The 8,099-nt window shown below is 41.8% G+C and overlaps 1 long non-coding RNA gene across 1 annotated transcript; it reads right to left on the reverse strand.

The window, feature by feature from the left end:
* Positions 1-337: 337 nt before the first annotated feature.
* On the reverse strand, positions 338-3,358 carry LOC132872484 (uncharacterized). Its single transcript, XR_009651444.1, has 3 exons — positions 3,199-3,358; positions 3,032-3,112; positions 338-2,239 (listed from the first exon to the last, which is right to left on the reverse strand). It is a non-coding gene; the product is annotated as an uncharacterized LOC132872484 (long non-coding RNA).
* Positions 3,359-8,099: the final 4,741 nt, after the last annotated feature.

Here is an 8,099-nt window from a genome sequence, read left to right on the forward strand (position 1 = left end):
TTTAGATGTCTTGGAATGGCCTAATCAAAGCCGAGACCTCAGTCCAATTGAAAATCTTTGATATAACTTGAAGATTGCTGTAAACCAATGCAACCCATCTAACTTGAAGGAGTTGGAAGTTTTGCCTTGAGGAATGGGCAAAAATCCCAGTGGCTAGATGTGCTAAGCTAATAGAGACATACCCAAGAGACTTGTGCAACCAATTTTACCAATGTAAAAGTAAATTACAGTATAATAAATGACTTAGAATAGTAATGAAACCTGGACCAGTATCAGAAGATGCTAAATTCAACAGGAGCCATAATGCTGAGCAACAATAATGAGACAGACACAGAAGTGAAAGTTGAGTAGCCACTCTTATATTGTTTACAAAGTACAAAATACCCCAAACAATTAGAAAAATACAAGGTAGTGTGCACACTACACTGAGTGCAGAATTATTAGGCAAGTTGTATTTTTGAGGATTAATTTTATAATTGAACAACAACTATGTTCTCAGTCAACCAAAAAGTCTCAAATATCAAAGCTGAATATGTATGGAAGTTAGAGTGGGGTGTTTTTAGTTTTGGCCATTTTAGGAGAATATGTATGTGTTCAGGTAACTTTCACTGTGCAGAATTATTAGGCAACTTAATAAAAACCAAATATGTAGCCATTTCACTTATTTATTTTCACCAGGTACACTGATATGACAACTCCAGATTTGCAAATAAACATATGACATTCAAACACAAAACAAAAACAAACCAGTGACCAATATAGCCACCCTTCTTCATGAGGACACTCAAAAGCCTTCCATCCATAGATTCTGTCAATTTCTTTATCTGTTCACGACCAACATTGTGTGCAGCAGCAACCACGGCCTCCCAGACGCTGTTCAGAGAGGTGTACCGTTTTCCCTCTTTGTAGACCTCACGTTTTATAATGGACCACAGGTTCTCTATGGGGTTTAGGTCAGGTGAACAAGGGGGCCATGTCATTATTTTTTCACCTTTCAGGCCTTTACTGGCTAGCCACGCAGTGGAGTATTTGGACGCATGAGATGGAGCATTATCCTGCATGAAAATCATGTTCTTCTTGAAAGATGCTGACTTTTTCCTATACCACTGCTTGAAGAAGGTTTCTTCCAGGAACTGGCAGTAGGTCTGGGAGTTGAGTTTGAGTCCATCCTCAACTTGAAAAGGTCCAACAAGCTCATCTTTGATGAAAACAGCCCATAGCAGTACTCCACCTCCACGGCGTCTGAGTCAGAGTGGAGCTCTGTGCCCATTACTGATCCAGCCACAGGCCCATCCATCTGGCCCATCAAGAGTCACTCTCATCTCATCAGACCACAGCACCTTAGAAAAATCAGTCTTAAGATATTTCTTGGCCCAGTCTTGACGTTTTATCTTGTGTGCCTTACGCAGTGGTGGTCGTTTTTCAGCCTTCCTTACCTTGGCCATGTCCCTCAGTATTGCACACCTTGTACTCTTTGACACTCCAGGAATGTTGCAACTCTGGAATATGGCAGAACTGGATGCTAATGGCTGCTTGTTAGCTTCACGCTTGATTTTCCGCAGATCATGTGCAGTTATTTTGCGCCTTTTTTTTTCCACACGCTTCTTTCGACCCTGTTGACTATTTGCAATGAAACGCTTGATTGTTCGGTGATCACGTTTCAACATCTTCGCAATTTCAAGAGTGCTGCATCCATCTGCAAGACATCTCATAATTTTAGACTTTTCAAAGTCTGTCAGATCTCTCTTCTGACCCATTTTGCCAGAGGAAAAGAGGTTGCCTAATAATTATGCACACCTGATATAGGGTGTTGATGTCATTAGACCACACCCCCTCTCATTACACAGATGCACAGCACCTAATATACTTAATTGGTAGTAGGCTTTCAAGCCTAAACAGCTTGGAGTGGGACAACATGCATTAAAAGGATGTTGTGGTCAAAATACTCACTTGCCTAATAATTCTGCACTCAGTGTAGAAAAATAAAATATTGTCCCTGGGCCCTTAAAAATAAAATGGTATGGAAAGTTCTCTTCAGGTGCTCTGTTTCAGAGTTACCGCAGTTCAGTTCAAATTCCAAGGTTCCTTGTATTGTAATCTAACTGTTCAATGTGAGTATGAATGGGTACATGTATATCCTGGTGCTTGACTTTCTTCAGGGAACTTGGCTCGCCATCGGTTTCAGCCAGAAGGTTGTCCTGGACCACAGTTGAACTGCTCTCAACTAAAAAAACCTGACCTACAAGCAAGGTCAAAAAGCATACATTCAGTACCACTCATTCGTAGATGCATCATTCGGAATATCTAAATGTCAAAAGATGTACACCGTTAACATCCAATTCTGACATGAATTATCTCTCTCTTAAGACTGAATGTTGTACAACTGTACAACATTCAGTCTTAAGTGCATCATCTTTAAGAACTAAGTGTTAAAGTGCTCACATATTTACTTGCTGTTTGTGTGAACAGTGCCTCAATAATACTTGTGTTAGTAACCATTAACAGTGTTATCAACATTCAAAATGTCATTTATCATAACCATAACAGAACTATGTGCAAATAACACAAAAGTACCCTTCTGGTTTAAGACTTAGAGGTATTACAGTGTGCTTAATTTACTCTTACATTACAGTAAAGGCCTATTCATTCATGAAAGAGAAATGCACCAAAAATTACCCTCTTTACACACAGCTACTCAGCTGAGTAGCATTAAAAAGTTTAATACTGTAGTTGCATAGTGCATATTCATCACAACATATGAAATTACTCTCTTCTCCCTTTAAATTGGCATTAGGAAAATAAACACACCTCCCTTTAAATTGGCATTAGGAAGAGTAAACACTTCTCTCTTTAAATTACATATACACATCAGCATGAATTCAGCTACCACATTGTAAATATGTTCAGAAACGTTGCACCATCATTCAGTTTCAGTTCACTCATAACGTTAACATAACCACTACTTTGTTTCAGCACTCAGTAAACAAGGGGGTAAATAGCACCAGAGCAACTGAAATGGCACGTTTCTCACCGTTGCTCTGTGAATATCAAGGCGGAACACGCTGGTATCACGCTTCGCAACAGCTCTCCAGACGAAGGGTAAACGATTAGCCTGTTAGGTACAGAACTAGCATCAGCATGGAGAACGACGGTAAACGTAAACAAGCTTTTTTCCTTCAGATATTTGACTCGTCTTACCGACGTAACGTTTCTCCTTTGTTCAGTCACACGGCTCCGTGCCTCCAGTGGATGTGTTCCGACCCTCTTTATTCTCCGCGTTTTCTACCGTTTTTGTTCTCTTCTCACAGCTTGCAGCTGCCTCGCTTCTCGGCTGAGCTTGGAAAAGACCGGAAAAAGCACGCGCTTGCTTTTCGTTCCCCTGGCAAAAAGCTGAGCGTGACCCACGTAGCTTCTGATTGGCTGCTGAGACTAAGCACCCCTACTACGTGTGGTTATGTGAACTGAATAGTGCATTTAATTGCAGTAGAATAATTAACAAGTTGCTGATGTGAGACCAATAAAGATATAGAAAAAAGTCTCTTTTCTTTTAGTGTATTCAGTTAACTGTGTGGGTATTTTTCAAACACCTGGTTACACTTGCAGCTGTAATTGCAGTAAAAGGTGGCTCTACAAAGTGTTGACTTTGGAGGGTGAATACCTATGCACACTCCAGATTTCTGTTTTTTCATCTTAATTATTAAAAAAAAATGCACCTTTAAAAGTGGTAGGCATGTTGTGTAAATCAAATGGTGCTAACCCCCCCCCAAAAAAAAATCCATTTTAATTCCAGTTTGTAATGCAACAAAACAGGACAAAACACCAAAGGGGGTGAATACACTGTAGTGTAGCAGGGCTTTTTTCTGCAGGTTTTCTTGTTTACACGTGTTTACATGTGCAGGAACATAGAAACAGTAAATCAAAAATAGTTTTGAATCAATTGTTGGATTTTGCAAGACAACTGAAAATGTTTTGTGAGTATAGATTCAATTTTTGGGTTTGTGTTTACTGATTTGAGAAAAAGGAGAAGAAATTTCAGGAAATGTGTTTCAGCAATTCAGAAAAACTGTAAAACAACACAGTGTCATATCATGAAGACCTACTAGATGGAGACATAGTACATGTCAAAGGAGTGATCAGATTAATTCTGTTTACAGAATAGGTGATATCAGCCCAAAGTCCATCTCCAAAGCTATTACGCCAGGCTAATAGACGACTAAATTCTAATAGAATTCTAGAAACCTAATAGACTACAAAAACATAGAAATATGATAGACTACAAAATAAAACAGCTAGCAAATGCAAATAACTCATTTGTCATTTTTAAAAGTCATTACTGATATCTTAGCAAATCCTCTAAAAGGGATCATGAATGACACCAGGTTTGCTTTGCAACAATGCTTATTTTTCCAATAAATGTCACAGTAAACTGATTACACATTAAAGAGCAATAGAGTAGAGGTCCATGAATACATTTTCTATTTTATCAAGCTACTGTAACTTACAAAAATGAGATGGTCAATATTTTGTGTATTATAACATATTTAGGTATATTAAAATGGACTGTTTTTGTTGAACTTCCATCCATCCATTATCTGTAGCCACTTATCCTGTCCTACAGGGTCGCAGGCAAGCTGGAGCCAGCTAACTATGGGCAAGAGGCAGGGTACACCCTGGACAAGTTGCCAGGTCATCGCAGGGCTAACATATACACACAGACAACCATTCACACCTACAGTCAATTTATGGCCCTTTTCCACTACCCTTTTTCAGCTCACTTCAGCCCGACACGGCTCACGTTTCGACTACCTTAGAGCAGCACGACTCAGCTCGCTTCAGCCTTACTCAGCACCCAAAACTCACATGGTTTTGGAGTGGGGCTGAAGCGAGCCAAACCGAGCCGAGTGGGGCTAGGGGCGTGAGCAGACACTCCCCTGTGCACTGATTGGTGAGGAGGAGTGTCCTCACATGCCCACACACGCCCCGCGAGCACACTGGGATCTGTAAACACCGTAAACACGGAAGAAGAATAATTACGAATTACGAGAATTTCTGAAGCCTTATGCGCCTCGCCTCATCTATATGCCCTTGCCAGTATCTGTTGGCGTTGTCGGTGACAACAAGCCACAGCACCAAGACCAGCAACACTAACGACTCCATGTCCTCCATGTTTATTGTTTACTATCCGGGTCGTGAGACTACCGCTTAAAAGGTCACTGATGTCACTGTTTGTGCCGCCTAACGACATCACGTGACGTCCACCCACTTTCGCTAACTCCACCCAATGTGTCCACCCACTTCCAGCCAGCACGGTTCAGCGTGGTTGTAGTCGAAATGCAACTCCAACAGCCCCACTCAGCACGACTCAGCCCAACTCAGCACGGCACGGCTCAGCCCAACTCAGCCGCGTTGGTAGTGGAAAAGCGGCATTAGAGCCACCAATTATCCTAACCTGCATGCCTTTGGACTGTGGGGGAAACCGGAGCACCCGGAGGAAACCCATGTGGACACGGGAAGAGCATGCAAACTCCACACAGAAAGGCCCTCGCCGGCCGCTGGGATTGAACCCAGGACCTTCTTGCTGTGAGGCGACAGTGTTGTTGAACTTATACAAAACAAAATATATATTATGTACAGTAATTAAGTCATGAGTAGCTTGTTCTAGCTACGTAAAGGACGAGGTATTCCACAGACACTGTGAGACAGTGGAGAATCTACATTGAAGAGGCCATTGTAGCATATGGATGCCACACTCCCCCAAAAGTTAAATATGGAACTTCCTGATATCAGAGTCCTTTAAAGCACCCCCCCTCCCCACTACCTTTTTGCTAATGACTACTTCAGCAAAAAAATTATAGGAGAAATACATTAAAGGACATGGGACATGGATTTTTTTCTGGGTATAATTATGTATAAAGGAATAATAAGAAATGCCATCTAAATCACTGCAGGGCGTCAAAAATGTGAAAATCATCACATTATTCAACTTTTTTATACATCAGCGTAAAACAATGATTTGTTAATTAGCTAGGTGGTCACGTGACTCGTGACGTCACAAAAACTTTCCAAGGAGCCAGCGCTTGGGTATCTAATGTAAACAGCAGGGATGTGATTTTTCCGCGAATTCGCGGAATTCTGCTTTTTTCACCTCAAAATTTGAAAAAAAATTTTTTCCAATTTTTCGCTCAAATATCCCCATTCATATCCTATTCGTTCCGACTTTCAGTAATTCCGTCATTGAGATGAAACAAGGTACGTGATTGGCCCATCGCTCTGTAACAACCAATGAACGCGCTTGTTAGATAGCTGTACGTAAGCTCGCTTCAAACAGAGTTGAAAGATGGCAGCCTCCGTGATCGAGCGTAAAGATGCAAATCGAGTTAAAGAAATCGACAGAATAGTGAAAAACAAGTTCCGCTGGGAATGGTTGGAGAAAGAGGTTGCTACAGACGTTGGACATAATACCGGGAGACATTTGTTTAGGTCGGGGCGGATCGTCTCTCGCTCAGGGGGAGAGAGAGATGGCGTGCTTGCTGGAGGCCCCTCTACGCATCAGCGTATTATCTGTGAGTGTGTGTCGTTTGGTCACGAACAAACTCAGCTTTTTATGTGTGCGTTTTGTCCGACGTGGCAGAGCCGAGTGTGTTTGACAGGACCGGTTGTCTGGGTCGAGCTAGTGGGCTTTGTGTGTGTGTTTAGGGAGGCGAGAGGTTGGCTGACGGTCACCCGGAATGAGTTCACATACCGGCGCGCTGGGCGGAGAGGAGAGGAGAGGAAAGGAAAGAGAGGAGGAGATGCTGTTCGTCATTTAGTCCGCGGAAATATTTCCACTTTGGGTGTAAAATGACTGGAACATTTGCTCAGGGAACAGACCCGACACCAGAGTTAGCTCCTGAGTTAGCACGGCTTGCTAGTAGCAGTGAAGTTCTGTTACTTTACACTCAGGCTTGTTGCTACGTAGCCATGTAGCTAGCAAGAGCTTTAACGCACCGCTTAAACACAAGTCTGTCAAGGCCATTTATTTATAATTTAATCCTATTTTGGAGCATGTATAGCTTCTTCTGGCTACATAGAAAGTCAAAATATGTGTTGCAGCTGCCTGCTCTGGCTAACAGGCTAAGTGAAAGTGAGCGCTGTGCAGCTGGAAACGCCCCCTGTCCTGTTGCTCCACCGCGCTGATGAAGAGGAAATCTGTTGCGCTGAAGACCAAACCGCTCCATAAGGCATATAGAGTGCACTAGAGAGACTACAGGGGCCCCCTGTGTAGGGCACTTGTATAAGAAGGAGGAAGTGATTTGGGATTGAGCCTTCAGTGTGTGTGTTATCAGCCAGGTTGTTAAATTTATTTATTTTTTAAAAAAGTATGATAATTATGAATGAATGAATGAAATGAACTTAATTAAATTTACAACCAATGTAGATACATTATATTATTTACACATTACCGTGATATCTAAGGCATAATTAACAAAATTTACAGCAATAAAAAAAAATTAAGGGTGGTACTGTGGTGTAGCAGTCAGCACTGTTACCTCACAGCAAGAAGGTCCGGGTTCGAGCCCAGTGGCTGGCGAGGGCCTTTCTGTGCGGAGTTTGCATGTTCTCCCCGTGTCCGCATGGGTTTCCTCCAGGTGCTCCGGTTTCCCCCACAGTCCAAAGACATGCAGGTTAGGTTAACTGGTGACTCTAAATTGACTGTAGGTGTGAGTGTGAATGGTTGTCTGTGTCTAGTGTCAGCCCTGTGATGACCGGGCGACTTGTCCAGGGTGTACCCTGCCTTTCAGAAATATGAGTAGAAATATTAGAGATATTGCCTTCTTCACAGACTTCTGATTGGATTGAATGGATTCAGCAAACACAATTTTTGTGAATGTTGTTTAGTGAAAAAGTGATTTTTATTCTTGCATATGAAAATCCTCAAGTGAGTGAACACTGTACAGTTCTGTATATGAGTCAATTTCACAGAAAACTTTTTTTTTTTTGTCCGGACGTGTTTTGTTTATATTGAGATTTCTAAAACCTTTTTATCGTCTCATATGATAAAACATTATCAGTTCTACCTTGCATTTCAAAATTTGACTACTTTGGTTCATTGACTACTT

Source organism: Neoarius graeffei, chromosome 2, assembly GCF_027579695.1.
Source record: "Neoarius graeffei isolate fNeoGra1 chromosome 2, fNeoGra1.pri, whole genome shotgun sequence".
Classification (NCBI taxonomy): domain Eukaryota; kingdom Metazoa; phylum Chordata; class Actinopteri; order Siluriformes; family Ariidae; genus Neoarius; species Neoarius graeffei.